The following is a 21,696-nucleotide window of genomic DNA, read 5'->3' as shown; positions in this document are numbered from 1 at the left end:
ACACCAGGTTTTCCGAGAGAGAGGAGGAGGTCCGACAAGAACGGCGTCTGAGCCTGCCCCGTCGCCATCCTCGGTTGGCACCGGTATTCCAAAATCCCGTTGCTCCTATGCCCCAGTCGTCTCCAGAAGTTCCTATGCAGGTGGATCGAGCTCGCTTGACGACTGAAGAAAGGGCCGGTCGACTAGAGCTGAATCTCTGCCTATACTGCGGTGGCGCTGATCACTTTCGGCAGAGATGTCCCCAACGTCCTCAGCGTCCGGGAAACGCTCGCACCTAGGTCCAGTGGGAGAGGTCTCCCTAGGTGTGAATGCCACCTCTCCAAGATTGACTATGCCAGTCTCCATCCAGACACCCTCAGGGCAAGTTCTCCAGACTACTGCCCTCATCGACTCTGGCGCTGCTGGCAGTTTCATTTCTGCTTCGTTGGTCCAAAGATGGCGGCTACCCGTGATACAGCTAGCCCAACCCCGGTCTATCTCTTCGATCACGGGCGAGATTCTTACCGAAGCTGTGCACTGCCAGACTGAACCCCTAGTCCTCCAGGTGGGCGCCTTACATCAGGAGAGGATCTCCTTCTACGTCTTGCGCCATTCCTCTTCCGCCATCTTGCTGGGTCTTCCTTGGCTGCAATTACATACCCCTAAGCTGGACTGGAGAACTGGGGAGGTTCTCAGCTGGGGCCAGGACTGTCCAAATAGGTGTCTGAGACCTCCTCAACCCAAGTGCTCTACGAGGTCACCTGCTAATGCCAAGCCTTTGTCTGGTCTACCGCACGAATACCAAGACTTTATGGATGTCTTCTCGGCCAAGGAGGCAGACTCTCTACCACCTCATCGGTCCTATGATTGCCCTATAGACCTTCTTCCTGGAACTTCTCCCCCACGAGGTCGAGTATACCCTCTCTCTGTGCCCGAGACGGAAGCCATGTCCTCCTACATCCGGGAGAACTTACAGAAGGGCTTCATCCGTAAATCCACGTCTCCCGCTGGCGCTGGATTTTTCTTTGTGCAGAAGAAGGACGGTTCCCTCCGCCCATGCATAGACTACCGGGGCTTAAATAAGGTGACTGTCAAGAACCGCTATCCTCTTCCGCTAATCCCAGAACTATTCGACCGTCTCCGTGGAGCTAGGATCTTCTCCAAGTTGGATCTCAGGGGAGCGTATAACCTGATCCGTATTCGTGAAGGAGACGAATGGAAGACCGCTTTCAACACCAGAGATGGGCACTACGAATATCTGGTCATGCCATTCGGCCTATGCAACGCCCCAGCGGTCTTCCAGGAATTCGTGAATGATTTATTCCGCGATCTCCTCTATGTCTGCGTCATAGTCTATCTTGACGACATCCTGGTCTTCTCCCACGACCAGCAGACCCACGTGTCCCATGTACGACAGGTTCTACGGAGACTACGGGCCAACCGTTTGTATGCCAAGCTGGAGAAGTGCGTTTTCCATCAGCGCAGCCTGCCGTTTCTTGGATACATTGTCTCCGACCAGGGCCTACAGATGGATCCTGCCAAGCTCTCAGCTGTTCTCCAGTGGCCTCGTCCTGAGGGACTTAGAGCTATCCAACGATTCCTTGGATTTGCCAACTACTATCGGCAATTCATCCCTCACTTCTCTACCCTGGTTGCACCCATAGTGGCTCTCACTAAGAAGAAGGCGGATCCTAGACGCTGGCCTCCCGAGGCCGAACATGCCTTCAATAGCCTAAAGTCTGCCTTTGCCTCCGCTCCTGCTCTAGTTCGCCCGGATATCTCCAAGCCGTTTTCTCTTGAAGTTGATGCTTCCTCTGTGGGCGCCGGAGCAGTCCTCTCGCAAAGGGACACATCAGGCAAGACCAGAACCTGCGGGTTCTTTTCTAAGACTTTTTCCCCTGCCGAGAGGAACTATACGATAGGAGATCCGGAACTCCTGGCTATTAAGCTGGCACTGGAGGAGTGGCGTCATCTCCTAGAGGGGGCTAAACATCCCGTTAACATATACACGGACCACAAGAACCTCCTCTACCTCCAATCGGCTCAACGCCTCAATCCCCGGCAGGCCAGGTGGTCCCTCTTCTTCTCTCGGTTCAACTTCACCATTCATTTCCGTCCAGCCGAGAGGAATATCAAGGCCGATGCGTTATCCCGAGCATCCGATGTTATGGGGCAAGAGGAATCTCCTCGACACATAATACCTCCTGATCGCCTAGTACCAGTTGCCACTTCTACTCTGCAGCAGTTGCCTCCCGGTAAGACTTATGTGCGCCCCGCACTCCGTAAACGCATCTTGAAATGGGGTCATTCCTCTATGGTGGCCGGGCATCCGGGAGTTCTAAAGACCGGGCAACTGATCTCCCGCCACTACTGGTGGCCTAGCCTACTCCTGGATGTCAAAGACTTTGTGGCGTCCTGTACCATCTGTGCCAGAAACAAGTCCTCTCATCAAAGACCTGCCGGCCTACTTCAGCCCTTGCCAGTCCCAGACCGCCCCTGGTGCCATATAGGCATGGACTTGTCACAGACTTACCTCCATCTGCGGGTAACACAGTCATCTGGGTTGTCACGGACCGCTTCTCCAAGATGTCCCACTTCATGGCTCTTCCTGGATTACCATCAGCCCCTCGCCTGGCCCAGCTGTTCTTTCAGCATATCTTCCGCCTCCATGGTCTTCCTCTTCATATAGTCTCTGACCGAGGCTCACAATTTGTCTCCAGATTCTGGCGTGCTCTCTGCTCTCAACTCCAAGTGAAGCTGGACTTCTCTTCGGCCTATCATCCCCAGACCAATGGGCAAGTGGAGAGGGTCAATCAGGTCCTTGGCAATTATCTTCGACATTTCGTCTCCGCTCGCCAGAACAACTGGTCCAGTCTGCTTCCTTGGGCAGAGTTTTCCTACAATCATCTGGACTCAAGCTCCACAGGCAAGTCACCCTTCTATGTGGTCTATGGACGTCACCCTCGTCCTCCTCTGCCTCTCTCTCCATCCTCTGAGGTCCCAGCCGTGGAGGAGTTGTTATCTGACCTGCAGTCAATCTGGGAACAGACTCGACAATCTCTGCTCAAGGCATCTGTCCGCATGAAGGACCAGGCGGATAAGAGAAGAAGACCCGCCATGAATTTTCTCCCTGGTGACAAAGTCTGGCTCTCGGCCAAATATGTCCGACTCAAGATTCCCAGCTACAAGTTGGGTCCTCGATTCCTCGGTCCTTTCTCGGTGCTAAAACGCCTCAACCCTGTCACCTACAAACTCCGCCTACCCCCTACGATGCGGATTCCAAACGCCTTCCATGTCTCCCTCTTAAAGCCAGTGGTCCTCAACCGGTTCTCCGATATGGCTTCGCTCTCTGCTCCACAAGCCGTCTCTGATGACGTTTACATTGTCAAAGACATTCTGGCTATGAAAACTGTCAGAGGCAGACTATCCTTCCTAGTGGACTGGAAAGGATTTGGTCCTGAGGAGAGGTCCTGGGAACCCGAGGCTAACATCCTGGACCAAGACCTCATCAAGAGGTTCCTACAGGCCAGAAAGAGGGGGAGGCCAAAGGGGGGTACTGTTACGGCCGCGGCGGTGTCCCGTGCTCCGGGCCGCCGCCGCGACTCCCCACTGCCCCATGCAGCAGCCGGTGTCCGTAGGCAGGGACCCGGCGCTGCTGTCACTTCGGCCCCGGGGGGCGCCTTACCTCTCCACGCTCCTGTCCGTCGCTGTGCCGGCCGGCGCGCGCGTCCCCGCCTCCTAGGGCGCGCGCACGCCGGCTGTCTCAGATTTAAAGGGGCAGTGCGTCCCTAATTGGTTAGTTGCACCAATCACTCCCCTATAAATCCCAGCATGCCCTGTCCCTTGTGTTGGAGCCTCTACATGCTTCCCATAGCGTTTGGCCCAGCTCCCTGTTGTTCCTGATTCCTGTCCTCTACCTGGTCCCCAGTCCTTGTTCCTGATTCCTGCCCGTTACCTGGTCCCTAGTCCTTGTTCCTGGTTCCTGCTTCCCCGTTACTCTATTGCTCCTGTCTTCAGCCTGTCTCCTGCGGTCACGACTACAGACCTCTGCCACTACCATCTCCTGCCTACTGCTCCTGCCACGCCTCGCCTGCCATCACCAGCAACCAAGCCAGGGGTAGCGACCTGGGGGTCGCCTGCCGCAGCAAGTCCATCCCGCCTTGCGGCGGGCTCTGGTGAAAACCAGCGGCCCCTTAGACTCCGCTCCCTGGTGAGGTTAGTGCCATCGCTGGTGACGGTCCAGTGGATCCACTACTCCAGGCGTTACAATACATAAAGATCACATGTTATCTTGTAGTCAGCAAAATTGATGTATACCAGTGTAATCAATATGGAAACTAGTACTACTTGGAAATTTACATATAATATCATCTGGTTATATGTAATCTATGGATAGGGAGATTTTATGATGTAAAAATGATTGTGGCTATATATTGAGAGCTGTATACCGAACATATCCTGGAACAAGCGGCAACAGGCAAAACCCCGGGTCAGACCAAGTTCATTGTGCCTCATGCTTTTATGGAAAGTAATGAGTTCTTTTATTTTATATATTGTTGGTATATCCAATAAGTCTCTTTTATCTTGTTTAATAGTGTGAGTACTATTCTCTTTTTTATACCCTATTGAGTATCCACCATATCATGACTGATTCTTCCCCATCCCCTTGAGAAAGATTTTGACCTTAAGGGTGCCTTCACACCTACCGGATCCACAGCGGATCTCACTTCTGCGGATTCGAAGAGAGAACCGCTGCGGATCCGGTATCAATTCACCCCTATGATAGCACATACTCGCAGTGGGATTGACATCCCGCTGTGAATATGTGCTTTTATTCCCCCACAGCCCCGCCGTCGCATCCCCGGCGCACCCCCCATCCCGGCCACATCCCCCCATCAGCCCACCCCCAGCCCGTCGCTGCCCGCATCCCGCCCCCGAGAGCATACAGTACCTGCTTGGCGGCAGTGAGGCTGCCGGCTCCGGTCCCTCTCAGATCAGCTGAGCGGGACCGGATCCGGGAGTCTCACTGCAGCCGCGCCGCCGAGCAGGTAATGTATGCTCGCGCCGGCGGGCCGGAGATGGGCTGATGGGGGGATGTGGACGGGAGGGGGGGGATGTGCCGCCGCCGGGGATGGGGGATGCGGTGGCGGGGCTGCGGGCACCAGGGAGTTAAAGCACATATTCACAGCGGGATGTTAACCCCGCTGCGAATATGTGCTATCATAGGGGTGAATTGATACCGGATCCGCAGCGGTTCTCGCTTCGAATCCGCAGAAGTGAGATCCGCTGTGGATCCAGTAGGTGTGAAGGCACCCTAAAGGGTTATTTCAGTATCAGAAAATTAAATTACAATACAATTATTACTCCTAGATATGCATGGCTTTCTAATATAGTGTTATCACTAATACATGCTTTAATTTGCTTCACCACTGACAAAAAATGAATAGAAGAACTATAAAATGTTCATTGTCTCCAGCTCCGTGACTCCTCCCTCTCTGCCAAGACAATGCCCTCATCCTCTGATGTCACTGGAGACCTGGATGGATCTTGTCTCTGAGCTCTAGCCCCGCCCCCTGAGTGATGTCACCATCCCTGACCTGCCCTTCCAGCCTACATCACCATCTCCCCGTCATATACACTAATACATATATAGAATACATGGTCAGACAGAAAATCTGAGCCCTAGAGCTAGGCCCCCGAGACTGTCCTCGCCTACTTGCCAGCCTAACCTTAGGCAGTCAACGACAACTGGCGTCAGTCCCTGTGCTATGTAAGTGAAACACAGAACAAAACAAGATGGACAAACACAATAAAGATTAGTCAGATAGATACAGGTCAAACAGGCGATAGCAGAACGGTACGAGAACAGCAGGCAAAAACGGAGATTTATACAAAACACCAACTCTAGCTAAAAGAGACTATTGCGAGCAATGTCCAAGAGCACAAGTGGACTTCTTATGAGACGCCAGAGTTCCGGTCCAAGGCGTGATTGGACCAGCCCTCTGACATCTAGACCACACAGAACACAGACAGATAGGAAAGGGAGATACGTGGAGAAGGCAACTGTCCGTCACCACTCAGTCTAGACCATCTGCAGTCCGGCGAAGATAGAAGAAACCAGAAGGATGTGATGGAACCTGTCAATTACCACAGAGAAAGTACTGCAAAAAGACTGGTTTAAAACACGCACACCGAACCAAGGCTAAAAGCACAGTCTTGGACCTACTTTAGGGGCAGAGGTCTGAACAGGCACTTAGGGAAACTATGTTTACAGAATTCTGCCTTGTGATACATGATGCTATAGAATGAGCAGACAGGGAGGGAAAGCAGCAGATGCTGCAACCACACTGTTTTTGCAATAGTCTGCAGTGAAACAGCTTTGGGCGGGGAACTGGCGGGAGTGCTGTGGGAGGGGAGAAGGCAAGTTGGGAGGACGGTGATGAACAGTGGAGGGAAAGAAATGCATAAGACCCTCAAAAAAAAAATGCTGCAGGTTTTCCTCATTGACTTCAGAGGAAAAGTCAAAATCCACAATAAATTTGCAGTGTTAAGAATTTGTTCCAGAAACACTGAGGATCTGTGGCAAAATCATATTGCATACTGACTGCATACTTTACACCAAAATCCACAGTAGAAAATCATTAAATCATTTCATGCAATAAGGCCGAGTATCAGCGGCTTTCCTGGCACCACTAGAAGAATATAAGTACTGTGGAACACATGTATCATTCTTTCTGCTTCATTATTTTGGCATGTTTTGTGTTTTTGCACAGAGCGTAACATTTTGGCCATTATTTATGAAGCAGTTTTTGCTGTTTTTGAGCAATTTACATTTTTTTAAATTTTTTGCTCAGAGGGGCGTGTTAGGGGCCCGTACACATTCCTTGTATTAGGTGAAATTTCCAAAGGCTTCAGAAAGGTTATTCAATTTATTGATTTATTATTATTTTTTTTATTGTATTTTTTTTTTCACCTCAATTTTTTTTTTTTGTAAAACTTTATTTTTATTTTCATTTATACACAATACAGAGGAAAGGAAGGTAAGTTGCGTTTCCGTCATACATGTTATCTTGTACCAGTATACTTTCTTGTTGCCGATTTTACAATCATGTACATTTCCGTAATATTGAGAGTAAAGTACTTCCAAGCCTAGAAGCAGTTATGGTAATGACAAGTTATATTAGACGGAAAGGTAGAGGGGGAGGGGAAGGCTCGGGGATGGGGGTCATGATGGTGGGGTAGGGGGAGGGGGGGGGGGGAGGGTGAGAAAGGGGAAGGGGGAAAGGGGAGGGAGATAGGGGAGGGGGGGGCGTATGGGGCTGGTTAAGCCAGGGTAGGGAGGGAGAGGGGGAGGGGAATAGATGAAAAGGGGGAACAACATTACAGTAACTTAGTTAACATAACTAACTAAACCATCACTTATACATGTCATTGTTGCAGGGGATAAAGATAAGTGTATTGTGGGTATTCTCTACTTTATAGCTATGATTCAGAGGTTTCAGTGCACGTCAGTACGGATAGTTGGACCTAGGAGCAATGAGTCTGCCAGTGATTCCATTTGTTAAGGAATGTTTTGTATGAGCTTGTTCGGCGCGCAAGTAAATCCTCCATGGCGCAATTAGATTGTACAATAGCAAGTATTTCTGCCAGGGTGGGTAGATGGTTAGTTTTCCATCTTCTGGCAATAGCTGTGCGGGTAGTGGTTAAAATATGGAACACTGGGGTGAGGTGCTGCAGGGGTAAATCATCTAGTTTAAGAGATAATAGAGCCACTTCAGGGCCCCACGGTACTGGGTATCCAATGACCTTGTTAATTTTTGTTTCAACTTGGGACCATAAGGAACGAAGGGGGGTGCATTCCCACCAGATATGGAGGAGAGAACCAGTGTGAGCATTACAGCGCCAACACATAGGAGATACCGTGGGGTAGATCCTTGAAAGGCGAAGGGGTGTATAGTACCACCGGTAAAGTAGTTTACGAGAGGCTTCTAAGTGGTTCACACATTTGGATACTTTTTTGGGGAGTAGGTATGTGAAGCGCCATTGCTCATCCGTAAATGAAACTCCTAGGTCCTGCTCCCACCGAATGCGAAATTTAGGTATAAAGTCATTACTTACATCCATTATAGCAGTGTATGTCGTGGATATACCCTTTGTGGTTTTGCTTTTATTATAAAAGTAACTTTCATAAGTTGTGGGCCTGGAATCCCATTGCCACTCAAAGGTGTTGACTAGGTGCCTTATTTGCAGGTATTTAAAAAATTCCTTTTGAGATATGTTATGTTCGCTAACTATTTGGGCAAAGGATTTTAAGCCTGTTTGTAGGCTAATATCACCAAGCGTCAGTATTCCAGCCTCTATCCAAGAGGTCAGGTCGGTGTGCGGGAGTAGGAGTTGGATGGCTCCTAAGGGAAGGTCCTTAAGGCGCAAGGGACATATAGCTCTCATAGGAGAGTGCAAGGACCACACCTTTAAGCTTGCTATAACCGTGGGTGGGAGGGGGGGTGGGGTGCGGGGGGATATCCCTGCAGCCCATAATTGGTTTTGCAGCGTTGCAGATCCTAGGAATTGTTGTTCTATATGAACCCATTTAGCCGAGGAGGGGTCGCACCACCACCATTTCTTTACTTGTTCCATAATTGCTGCCCTATAATATGAGATTAAGCAGGGGCATGCTAATCCGCCTTTGTCGAGCGGTAAGTATAGGGTGCCAATATCTACTCTGGGTTTCTGATGGAGCCAAATAAATTTCATAATGGTAGTTTGTAGTTTGCGTATGAGGGGTAGGGGGATAAAAACTGGGAGATTACGAAAGATGTAGAGTATTTTGGGGAGTAATATCATTTTAGTGACCGCGATGCGGCCTACCCAGGAAATAGGCAAGGTTGAGAATGATAGAATGTCACTGTTAAGTTGTGCCAATAAGGATGTATAGTTAATGGATATAATTTTGTTGGGGGAGGCTGAGAGCTTAATGCCCAGGTATGATATGGAACCGTCCGACCATTTAAAGGGGAATTGTCTTTGCAAGGTGAGTTTCATCAGAGGGTCTATGTGGACGTCCAGTATTACTGACTTGGTAACATTTAATTTATAATAGCTGACGGAACTGAATTCCTCTATCAGAGCCACAACCGCTGGCAGCGAGGTCATGGGGTCAGTTATAGATATAATAACATCGTCTGCGAACAGACCTATGCGGTGTTCTACAGTGCCTATGTGTATGCCTCGCAGGTCCGACGAGAGTCTGACATTTTGAGCAAAAGGCTCCATCATTAGGGCGAAGATCAGGGGGGACAAAGGGCACCCCTGACGTGTGCCATTGGTGATATTGAATGGTTTGGACATTGTCCCTACGTGGTATACTCTCGCTGAGGGTTGCGAGTAGAGGGCCATAATAGCCGTAATAAAGTGCGCTGGGAGAGAAATTTGTTTCAAGACCGCTTTAAGGTAATCCCAATGTACACGGTCGAACGCCTTCTCGGCATCAAGAGATATCAGCAGAGAAGGCGTCCGACCAACGTGCGCAGAGTGTATTATATTTAGAAATCTGCGGGTACCATCAACAGTCTGGCGGCCCTCCACAAATCCCACCTGGTCATTATTAACTATTGATGGGAGAATGCCCGATAACCTCGCTGCCAGCAATCTTGCGTAGAGTTTTAGGTCCGTGTTGAGGAGTGAGATGGGCCTAAAGTTGGGGGGGGAGTCAGTCGGCTTTCCAGGTTTCGGAAGGGTCACAACTACGGCCTCTAACATCTCTTTAGGAGGTAAGTGGCCTGCTGCGAAGTCATTGAAAATTCTGGTGAGATAGGGTGTTAGGGAAGGGCTGTACATTTTATAAAATTCATTTGTTAGCCCGTCCGGGCCTGGTGACTTATTGGGTTTTAGGCTTTTAAATAGGGCAGATACTTCCGTTTCTGTAAAGGGAGAATCAAGGTGTGCCACCTGCTCGGCCGTGATGCTGGGTAAGCGGGCTTTATCCAGAAAGTTAGTGATGAGTTGTTTGGTGGGTTGGGGGGTAAAGTCATCCTCTTTAAGGTTATATAGTGAGGAATAATATTGGGCAAAGCAGTCTGCTATTCCTTGTGGGTCAAAGACCTTGGATCCAGAGCTATTATAGACAAAGGGTATTCTAGTTTTAGCTTCTTTGCGCTTCAGTTGTTTAGCTAGTAGTGAACTGGCTCTGTTGCCCTGCCAATAGAAATTCATCTTGAGTTTACGCAAAGCCATGTCATATTTGTACATGTTGAGAGAGTGCAGTTGGGCATGTACACCAGCTATCTCTGCCGCCCTTTCCCTGTTATATGCAATTTTATTTTGCCTGTGCAGGGTGGCAAGGGTGGTTTGAAGAGATAGCTGCAGTTGGGCCTTCGCTTTTTTATCATAGGCAGTTTGACTTATAAAGTGACCCCTAATTGTAGCCTTGAAGGCACACCATAAAGTGCAGTCGGACGTGGCGCGTGTGTCATTCAGATCGAAGTAGTTTTTAATAGCAGTGCTTGTAGGCGATTGGTATTTAGGGTTTTGAAGAATATAATTGTTTAATCTCCATAGGGGGGATGGGTGACTGGGGAATTTTTCTTTAATTTCCATGGTGATAGGGGCATGGTCTGACCATGTGATGGTTTTTATATCGGTGGACAATACAAGTGGTAATGTGGTTTTATCAACCAAAAAGAGGTCTATACGGGTATAAATTTTGTGGGGAAAGGAGAAAAAAGTAAATTCCCGATCTGTGGGATGACACACGCGCCACGCATCGAAGAGCCCCATTTTTTGGACTAATGAGAAGGCTGCAGTCGGTTCGGTGAATGGGGCTTTGGAGGTGGAGTCCATGGAGGGCCATAGAGTGCAGTTAAAGTCCCCTGCTATGATGGGCAACCCAACTGTCAGGGAGGTGATTTTGCGCAATGTGGCCCTTAAGAAGGCGCATTGTTTCTTATTAGGGGTATATAATGTGGAAAGGGTGTAGGCAACATTATTTATTATGCATTGGAGAATGATAAATCGCCCTCCGGAATCCACCTCCACCATTTGCTTCTGAAAAGCAATTGTGTCTCTGATAGCAATAGCGACACCACCTCTCTTTTTATGTGCAGGGGAGTAGAAGATATGTGGAAATCGTTTATGTTGTAAGCGGTGAGAATCTTTATCTAGGAGATGAGTTTCTTGTACATATAGTACATCAGTATTAGAGGAAAGCGCTTGTTTCCACAGCATGGATCGTTTATAAGGAGTATTTAACCCTTTAGCATTAATGGATAGAAATTTAAGACCCATTATAAGTTAGCGTGTGGAAAGCTTTAAGGTTGCCTTTAACTGTATAGAGAGGTACTGGGTGTCCTCGCGGGGTGGTCCCCAGGTAGAGATCCCTGTTAAGTAGAACTCTGCTAGTGATGGTGAGAACATATAAACAACAAAACAAGTACCAGAGCATCTCTGGAGAACAGGAACAGGTATGCAGTAGTGATAATAACATTTGTACATAGTGTACGTAAACGTACAGGGGGTGGAATAGGAAAAGTTGTAGCAGCATCATAAACAGTGAGCTGTGTTGGCCATTATGATAGTAGAACTTTAACAGACTATAAACCAACCATAAACTGGAACAGTATTAATGTGCCATATAATTAGGCACTGGTGACCAGAGCAGGTGTGTGGAAGGCACTCTTCCATGCCAGAGAAATGGGGACACAGTGCTTCATTTGGGTCTGCGTTTCCTAGTGGCCACTGTTGACCACTCTTCCTGTATTCCATGCGGGCGCCCTGATGGCGATATGGAGCCAGGGTTATCTTCAGAGACAAGATCCCATTCTTTGCAAATGCGCATCAGCGCTTCAGGCGAGGCCGCAATCTTCTTGGTGCCATTATTGGAGATAATTATCTTCACTGGGAATCCCCATTTATATGCAATGTTATTATCCCGGAGCAGTCTAGTTCCAAAGGCAAATTCCCTCCGTCGGGCTAATGTCACCGCTGACAGGTCAGTGTAGATGGAGATGTTGCTGAACCTTTCTGGTAGGGTCGGGTGCCGCCGTGAAGCTTCAAGTAATTTTTCTTTCATATGGAAGAAATGGATGCGTGCGATAGTATCCCGCGGTATGGAGGCAGGGATGCTTTTTGGTTTGGGGAGCCTATGAACACGATCTATAAGGAGATCCATAGTGCTGGCTTCGGGAAGCAGAGCTGTAAAGAAATCCATAAGATATTCTTGGAGATCCTCAGCTCTGACCTCCTCCGGTATGCCCCTGAACCTCAGATTGTTCCGCCTCGAGCGGTCCTCCATGTCTGCAATCTTTAGTTTCAGGACAGCTACCTCGTCCTCCAATGCATTAGTAGTGTCCACCACCTCATTATGTGACTGTGTAAGTTCCGCCATTTTGGTTTCAATATGGGAGGTGCGGGCCCCGATAGCCATTATATCTTTGTGCATAGACTTAACATCAGCCTGGAGAGCAGATTTCATGTCATCCAGGAGTTCTCTTAGTAGCTCTTCAGTTATCGGGGATTTGGAGTGTTGAGAGTGCGGGGGCATAGCCTCGGGGATCACGGACAGGGATGCCATGTGAGGGGAGGAAGATGGCGCCTGCTTACCTCTACCCTGCATGAGGTTCGGCTCCCTGTCGGAATGTTTGCTGTTCTTGCCCCGGGGCGAGCATCCATGGCTGTCTGAAGTAGACGAGGAGGCTGAGGGCGAGATACCGCCACTGGAGGTCATTTGTAGTTCCAGAGAGGATCGGTCCCGTTGTGTGACAGACGGGGAACCGGCGCCATCTTGGCTGTGCTCCGCGGCGGGGAAGAAGTGTGTCAGCTTCATTGGACTCTTCTTTGGTCTTTTGCGGGTTCTCATCGGTCCCGGTGAGTACTCGGGTGTGAGAGCAGTCGTGTGGGTCAGTTATGTCCGCATTAAGCCGTTATGAGCCGCAAGTTGGCCGGTCACAGGACGGAGCTGCTGATCTATGCGTCCGCCGCCATTCGCTGCAGGCCACGCCCCTTTTTCACCTCAATTTTAATGATCTTATTTACTAGTATATAAACCCTTGGTTGTGCACAAGTTAATAATCTGTGTAGCAACGTTTTCTGCTTGTAATATTTTGATAGTGACTAGGTCCTCTTACACGCTACAAGGAAGCCAAGGTGATGCTGCATGATTTATGGGATCCAGCATTAAAATGTTATTGCAGTACATCCGGAAACAGGTAAGATATTCAGCCCCATCGTCTATATGGCACTATAATAAACAAAGAGCAACTCTACTCAGCGAAGTATTATATGCACAAGTGGAATGACTGTCACCTAGCATGGATAATAATCGTCTCCACAAAAGGTTTTATATAGGAACCACTGCTATATTGTATCACCAAAAGACACTACTGTAAGCTAACATGTGCGGCCGCCGTGTTTAGCGGATTTGTAGAAGGAATCACTGTGAACTCGCTGCTCTCATCTCTAATATATATATATATATATATATATATATATATATATATATACACAAATACAGTATATATATATATATATATAAGAGATGAGAGAAGCAAATTTACAGTGATTCCTTCTACAAATCCGCTAAACATGGCGGCCGCACATGTTAGCTTACAGTAGTGTCTTTTGGCAAGAGCAAGGGATTATCCATAATGCCTTGTGCCCATCCAATCAGCTTTAAACCCCACTGTAATGTTAGTAACTCCCCCCCAATATAAGGTGATTGGCTTCCTGGAGGCGGCCAGTCGGCTGCGTATAGTGGAGAGCAGGTTGCAGCAGGGAGAGAAATACAGAGAGATAGGGACAGAGAGGAGAGGCAGGAGTATTGTGGGTGCTTTTCTGTGGGAGCACTGGAGCCATTGTCCAGTATACCAAGTCACTGGGTGCTGGGTGTGCATTATAGGAAGTCACTGGGTGCTGGGTGTGCATTATAGGAAGTCACTGGGTGCTGGGTGTGCATTATAGGAAGTCACTGGGTGCTGGGTGTGCATTATAGGAAGTCACTGGGTGCTGGGTGTGCATTATAGGAAGTCACTGGGTGCTGGGTGTGCATTATAGGAAGTCACTGGGTGCTGGGTGTGCATTATAGGAGGTCACTGGGTGCTGGGTGTGCATTATAGGAGGTCACTGGGTGCTGGGTGTGCATTATAGGAAGTCACTGGGTGCTGGGTGTGTATTATAGGAAGTCACTGGGTGCTGGGTGTGTGTTATAGGAGGTCACTGGGTGCTGGGTGTGCATTATAGGAGGTCACTGGGTGCTGGGTGTGTGTTATAGGAGGTCACTGGGTGCTGGGTGTGTGTTATAGGAGGTCACTGGGTGCTCGGTGTGCATTATAGGAAATCACTGGGTGCTGGGTGTGCATTATAGGAAGTCACTGGGTGCTGGGTGTGCATTATAGGAAGTCACTGGGTGCTAGGTGTGTATTATAGGAGGTCACAGTGACCACTACTGTCCATGGCAGAAATGGAATGATTGACAGGCTGACTGACCTTTTTAAAAAAAAAAAAAAAAAATTACATTCTCCAATTTTTGACACTGTCACAGCAACAGCTGTTAAAAAAATGTCTACTCTGTAACAGTCCCGCTATTGTAGCTACTATAGTTTGACTGTTTGAATGAGATTTCTTTGTATGCAATTCGCAAATTCCCACGAATATTCTCAAATTTTGCAAAATGAAATTCTGAGTGATTCGCTCATCTCTTTCTCAATCTCATTGATTGATTGGTTGGTTGCTAGGGGCAACTGAGCCAGTTTCACTGTACACCATGCTTGATAAATCTCCCCCCCCTGGTCTATACATTCATCTGACATTATAACGAGCAGGCCTAGCAGATGCAGCGCTCCACTATGGTGATGGAATATAGCAGTGGGTCCTATATATAACCTTTAGTGGAGACAATTATTATCCATGCCAGTGACAGTCATTCCACTTGTGCATTGGCATCACTAATCCTCACCTAGTGGCACAGACATCCATCCCTCTGCCCATCAATAATAATATCCCCACACATTTCCTGGTGGTTTTTCTATTCCTCGGATCACATAACAAATACCTGGACGGAGATTAGGTTTCCATATTACCCAATTGTCATTGAAATGTCACCTTGGTTAGATAGGGGCGGTGTAATGATAAAAGCTTCCTCTGTGACATGAAGGAAATGGTGTGAAGATTCTAGGCATAATCCCTGAATTTAGACTTGGACAACAAGGGTTCTTTTCGGTCTCTGGATATGTGTAAATACAGCTTGGAATGGCCGGCTTCCAGAATGCACAATACAATGCTCACTTCCTGCCAGAGAAATGCCAAAACTAATGTTTCCAGATCTAGTGGAGGCCTCATACCCGGCATAGAGCCGCTGTGATAGACAACCAGAGGTCTGAAGAGAAGAAAAAGCCTTATACTTTATCAGCTAATAGAGTAAACAGATAAAACGGAAGCCACAATATAATTTTCTGGAGTGTTAATAATGGCCTTTACAATCTTATATACTTGCATGCTTCCTGCCATTGAAACAGGCCAAGGATCTCAGTATCAGTATGTGCAGCCTTTGCTATTTGTTTCTTTTACCACCTTATTATTTATATACGAGGGGTTATCACTAGCATGCTTCTCACCACTGACATCCAGTACTGTTTCCAGGGCATACCATAATAGATATCAAGATGAATACTAGTATTCTCTCTAAAAGGTACAGTTAGGCCATGTTCACACATAGTATTTCATAGTCTTTTGGTCTGCCTTTTTTTTAACCAAAACCAGGAGTGAGATGAACAGAACAATAAACTGTGCAAATCTTTCCATTATATTTTTGCCTTGTCAGTTCCACTCCTGATTTTGATTGAAAAAAGATTGACGGAAATACTGTGTGTGAACATGGCCTAGGACTGGAATTACACTTCAAATAACATTAAAAAAAATGCATTCACAGTTCTGTATAAGAATACAGATCAAGGCTTTGTTTCTACACAGTATTTTTGCTCAGTATTTTGCAACCAAATTTTGAAAGAGTAGTAGATACTTGAAACAAACTTCCAGCAGAGGTGGTTGGTAAAGCTACAATAACAGAATTTAAACCTGCCTGAGATACACATATATCTATCCTAAGATAATAAGAAAGAAAATACTAAAAGGGCAGACTAGATGGACCCAGTGGTCTTCTTCTGCCGACAATGTTCTATGTTTCTAACCAAAACCAGGTGTGGATTGAAAACACAGAAAGGCTATGTTCACACACTGCTGAAATTTAGTGCCATTAATGGCAAATAATTGGTGTTATTTTAAAACAATGGCCGTTGCTTTAAAATAAGAAACTCCATTGAACTCTTTGGGAGGGAAACAGAGAAAAAGCCAAACCCTCAGCCTGCATGCTGGAAAAACTGCCACAGAGCCAGAAAAAACACCAAAGAGAAAAAAGCCACAGAAAAAATGCACTGGATGCACTACATCACTGAGAGGACATTGGTGTACTGGGGGCACTGGGCCCGCCTCCAGTGCATAGAGCCGCCCTATTTGCATACGAAGAAACTGGGGCAGATGACGTGAACTGGGCGACATTTTAAAAAATGAACTGCACCACCGGGATCTACGCACTTGTGCCGACCAGGTCCTGTAAAAAAAAAAAAATTACGTAGTGAAGTGGTACATTCGCTTTAAGCTAAATCTTTTAGGCTGGATTCACATGTATTTACTACAGACCAGTATTTTACACACTGCTGTATTGGCACTGGACTAAGCGTCCTATTACACAGGGCAAATATCTGCCCAATGAGGCAGAATCGATCAGATATCGCCCCATGTAATAAAGACAATGATCAGCCGAGGAGCCGACCATCAGCTGATCATTGTCTTTCACCAAGTTTAAAAATCATTGGCCGCCGACCACACATTGCTCCATGTAATAGGAGGTCCATGGTTGGTGAAGAAGAAAGTATGTAGAAAATAATAAACAGTATACTTACCTTTGCATACTTACCCTGGTGTCCTCCTGCCTGTTCCCCACTCACCGCAGCCGCAATCACTGGCCAAAGCATCATAGACCAGGAGCCCAAGCAGATCTTTTTGGCATAAATTATTGTAAAGCTGTTGGGCAGCAAGGGGCCATGACCGTCCTACTAAGCCCTCCTAAGAATATTCACAGAGGGGCAAAAAATTACTCCAGTAGTCGGTCAGTCAGTACTTTTAGCTAAAACCAGGAGTTGAACCACCTGAGAGAAAAACTAATGAAAAGATTTACAACTTATTGTGTGTTTTGGCCTTTACAATTCTACTGTCTGTACAACAAACCATGAGTTAGTTAGGTTAGATAGGCTGTAACTTAAAAAGAGAGCGAAAAGTCAAATAGGTGGTCCCAGAAGGAATCTCCCCGCCCAATTGGCCTTGATTAATTAATCTTTCCCAGTACAGACACAAGTATGTATATCATATACAGTAGTCTAATTACTATATTGTTTAAAGGGGCACTCCAGCAAAGAAAAATTATTTTAAATAAACTGGTGCAAGAAAGTGTAATTTATTTCTATAAAAAAAAAAAAAAACTCCAGTCGTCCAGTGCTTATCAGTTGCTGTATATCCTACAGGAAGTGGTGTATTCCTTCCAGTCTGGTTTTCTATGGGGATTTTATACTGCTCTGGACAGTTCCTGTCACGGACAGAGGAGGCAGCAGAGAGCACTGTGTCAGAAGAAAGAATACACCACTTCCTGCAGGACACACAGCAGCTGATAAGTATTGGAAGACTTGATATTTTTTAATAGAAGTAAATTACAAAACTACGCCACTTTCTAACACCAGTTGATTTGAAATAATTATTTTTTTTGCTGGGCTTCTCGTTATTGAGGTGAAAAGGTAAATGGTAAATGTGATACTTGTCTCCGCTATCTAAACACCTTTGTTACATTGTATATTGTGTATGCAGCTTAATTCACGAAATGTTTCCAGTGAATTCTCGGGATTGTCCAAACACTTGCCAGTTCCACGGTGACCTGACATTGGTCCATGACGTCTCGGCTGCCATATTAATGCTTTCCCCGCTGACTAAATGATTATTTTGCTTCGCTGTGTTAACAGCAGATTTACCAGCATGAATCCCAAAATACTTCTCTCTTGGTTTACAAGATTTGGCAGGAAACAGTAATATTTTAGCAGCGCAGTAATTTATCTCGATGATTGCTTTTATATTCTTTGTCAAAAACCTGCCTGGGGGTAAAGATCATTTTTTGTGTGTCTGTACAGGACTTGGATCCCGGCCAGAAAGACAATTTATGAAGCAGTGGGCGCTTGTCGTTCCATCTACCTGCGGAAAGCGCCACATCAGGACAAATTACCCACTTTGCTCTGGAAAAGATTTGTTTTAGAGGTATTTTAGGAGAATACAAATAGTTTTTCTTAAAGGGGTTAGGTCAAAGAAAAAAAAAAATTGTGTGTTTGTTCTAAATGCATCAAACCATTTGACTCAATAATGATAAGATGGTAAACACTTCTAGTTTATTATTCAGTAATTCCTTAAAGGGCTTGTCCATTTTTACTATCACATCTTGTTTGAATGATCCATTGATGATGAGTTGATCACAAATTATTGTTGAATTTAAAGGGGTACACTTTTTTATCAAATCAAATGGTGCTAGAAAATGTGAGAGATTTATCATTTATTTTAGAAAAAAAAATTCAAGTCTTCCAGTACTTATCAGCTGTTGGATGTCCTGCAGGAAGTGGTGTATTCTTTCCAGTGTGAAGAGCAAGGGTTTTTTTATGGGGATTTGCTACTGCTCTGGACAGTTCCTGACATGGACAGAGGTGGCAGCAGAGAGTACTGTGTCAGACTGGAAAAAAATGAACCACTTCCTGCAGGACATACAACAGCTGATAAGTACTGGAAGATTTGAGATTTTTTTTTAAATAGAAGTAACTGGCACTTTGACACCAATTGATTTGAAATAATTTTTATTTTTTTTGCTGGAGTACCCCTTTAATAGCAGCACTTTTTCTTACTCGTTTTAGCCATTTGTATTTCTCGTTGTGCTTGGTAAATTTATCAGACATTGTGCAAGTTTAAAAAATAAATAAATAAATTGCACATGGCTTAAAATTTAAAAGAAACAAGTGAAATGTGTTCACCTGGTCTGGACTAGACGTTGGCCTGCGCCATTAGGTGCAAATTTAAAATTTTTGAGCACATGATAAATAAGGCGCAAATCCCAGATTATGCGAATATTTAGGTGAATCTACAAAAGGGACAGATTGTAGCTAATAATTATTCGCACACTGAATACTGGTTCATAAATACCACTTATACCAGAAAATAGGGGCACCAAACACTTATTCACTGAAAAATAGGCGCAAAGCCCTTGATAAATGTCCCCCACAGTGTCCTCCTGCCTGGACCCCGGCAATAGAAGAATCGAACAGTAATTATCCAGTAGTTCTGCTACATCAACAGAAGGAAATTTACCATTATTACACAGCGAACAGTGAACTGGAGATAAGAGCAGTGCTGTTTCTGGAAGAAAGTGGCCATGTTTTTCTAATGCTGGATAACCCCTATAAAGCGAATGTACCACTATGTACATTGCTTTGTGTTTTTACATGAATAGACCGCTGCCAGTGCGGGGATGCCGGTGCCGCAGTCCCTTTTTTGAACCACTGCCTGGTTCCTGTGCACGGCATCGGTCTATACCGGTCTATAGGGATTGAGATTTCTATAAAGTAACGAAGAGCAGTCACAGTTAGGGTCCTATTCCACGGGGCGATAATCTGCCGAATCAGCCAGATTCGTCCCATTATCGCTCCGTGGAATAGAGACAAAGATCAGCGATCGGCTGATTGCTTATTTAGGTTCAAACTGAAAATCATCGGGCACCGACGGTGCATCGCTGAGTGGAATAGCAACCAATGATTTCACAAGCACCATACATTACCTAAGCATGTTGCAGGTCTTCTTCTGCGCTTCTTCCTCGCGGTACCGCGCGCAGCAGCAGCTTCGGTGCAGCCTGTCTTAGCTGACAGACCGCTCAGTCAATCACTGGCCAGGACCACCAGGACCACTGATTGGCTGAGCGGGCTGTCAGCTCAGACAGGCCACACCGAAGCTGCTGCTGCGCGCGGGACCGCGAGGAAGAAGGAGCGCAGGAGAAGACCTGCAACATGCTTAGGTAATGTATGGTGTTTAAACAATGGCTGCAAGGACATCGGTAACGATGCCCCTGCAGCCCTCGCTAAACGATTATCGGGCCTTGTAATAGGCCCAGTAACTGAGCGCCGAACTAGCAGAGCGGTGCTCAATTACATTATTGATCGGGCCCCCATTGGCCCGTGGAATAGGACCCTTAGACTATCACCAAAGTGACCACCATACACAACGTCAGGTAAGGGTATGTTCACACGTACCGGATCTGCAGCAGATTTCATCTAAATAACTGAACACAGCATCAAATCTGCATCATCGGATCTGCTGCGGATCCTGTACGTGTGAACGCACCCTAATACAGTCTATACTGTAGATTTACTAGACATGAGACAAACCCTAAGGATGGCAGGGCCTGCTAGGACACGACTTCCCACCACTATTGGACGACCATAGTTTACTTACCCCATGCTACATATTATGTCATGTGCTTTCTGGCCATGTGGACTGATAGTGGGAGATTAGAGGCTGACTCAGTCATGTTGTACATATCCATTAGAATACACTATAAAAGAGCCAGGTAGTATTTAGGTGCAGGCTTGTATACACAAATCTAGCGGGTGCTGAAAGGCCATTTCTTAGTCCACTTCGGAGTTTTTGTGTCTCTAAATATTTGCTTTCATGAGCGACTCTTTGTTTTCTTCAGACTGTTTTCATATTTCTATTCTCACAGCGTCTCAGCGACTGACACACATCCTGGAGAAACACTCGCACTTAACTGTCACAATATTTCTACAATGCTGAAAACCCGCCCCTCCTTGTACAAAGCCACGGCCTGCTTTTCTTTTATTGCGGGGACTGATTAGCGAACTTCATTAGTCATGTACCGGATGGGAATATAAATGCACCTGGAAAGGACTACATAGGAATTGAAGTGGAAAAATACACCTTAAAGGGCAACTCCAGTGACAAGAATGATTGTAACTTTCCTCATTTATCACTGTTGTGCTTTGCAGGTGCTATTTGCACTTCATTGCAGCCCCTTAATGGTGATATACTGCTATATACTGTATGTTATGTTTGCTAATGGTAACACAGGTGCTTAAAGGGGATTTCCCAAGGTTCTATGGGCATAAAATAAACTTTTTGATGATCTCATCTTACCGCCTACTTCTTGGCAATATGTAGTCCATAGGAATAACTGGTCATGTGAGCAAAAGGTCTGGCTTTGGCTGCAGAAATCTGTCAGATAAATCTGTTGGTGTAATATTACCCTAAGTCTATGTTCACACAACCATTTTCTATGGCCGTTATTTGATACTCAAAATAATGGCTGTCGTTTTTAGTACCAAACAACGGCGGTGGTTTAGAATGTTCCAGAGGCCATCATTGCAATAAAGGTTGTTGAAACATTATTCTACTGTAGTTCAAAGTCAAAGATGGTCCTTTTGGATCTGTGTTTATTTAAAAGGTCTATCGATTATATTTTATTTTATTTATTTTTTTCTAAAAATTTTAGTGAAAGTTTTGTCATTTTGACAAAGATAAGTATAAAGTACAGAAGCTCATTGCCTTAGTAAATGATGAAACATACATAGTATTACTGAT

At 46.1% G+C, this 21,696-nt stretch overlaps 1 long non-coding RNA gene across 1 annotated transcript in view; it reads left to right on the top strand.

Moving 5' to 3' along the window:
• The window catches only part of LOC138786968 (uncharacterized), a 35,801-nt gene extending 14,587 nt beyond the window's left edge, over nt 1–21,214 (top strand). Inside the window, exons 2-3 of the long non-coding RNA XR_011362270.1 lie at nt 18,201–18,324; nt 20,822–21,214. This is a non-coding gene — a long non-coding RNA (uncharacterized lncRNA). The remainder of the gene's footprint in view (nt 1–18,200; nt 18,325–20,821) is intronic.
• Nucleotides 21,215–21,696: the final 482 nt, after the last annotated feature.

The sequence above is a fragment of the Dendropsophus ebraccatus genome, chromosome 3 (genome assembly GCF_027789765.1).
Source record: "Dendropsophus ebraccatus isolate aDenEbr1 chromosome 3, aDenEbr1.pat, whole genome shotgun sequence".
Lineage (NCBI taxonomy): Eukaryota > Metazoa > Chordata > Amphibia > Anura > Hylidae > Dendropsophus > Dendropsophus ebraccatus.
Note: the sequence above shows the minus strand (reverse complement) of the source record. Positions and strands in the feature narration are given on the sequence as shown.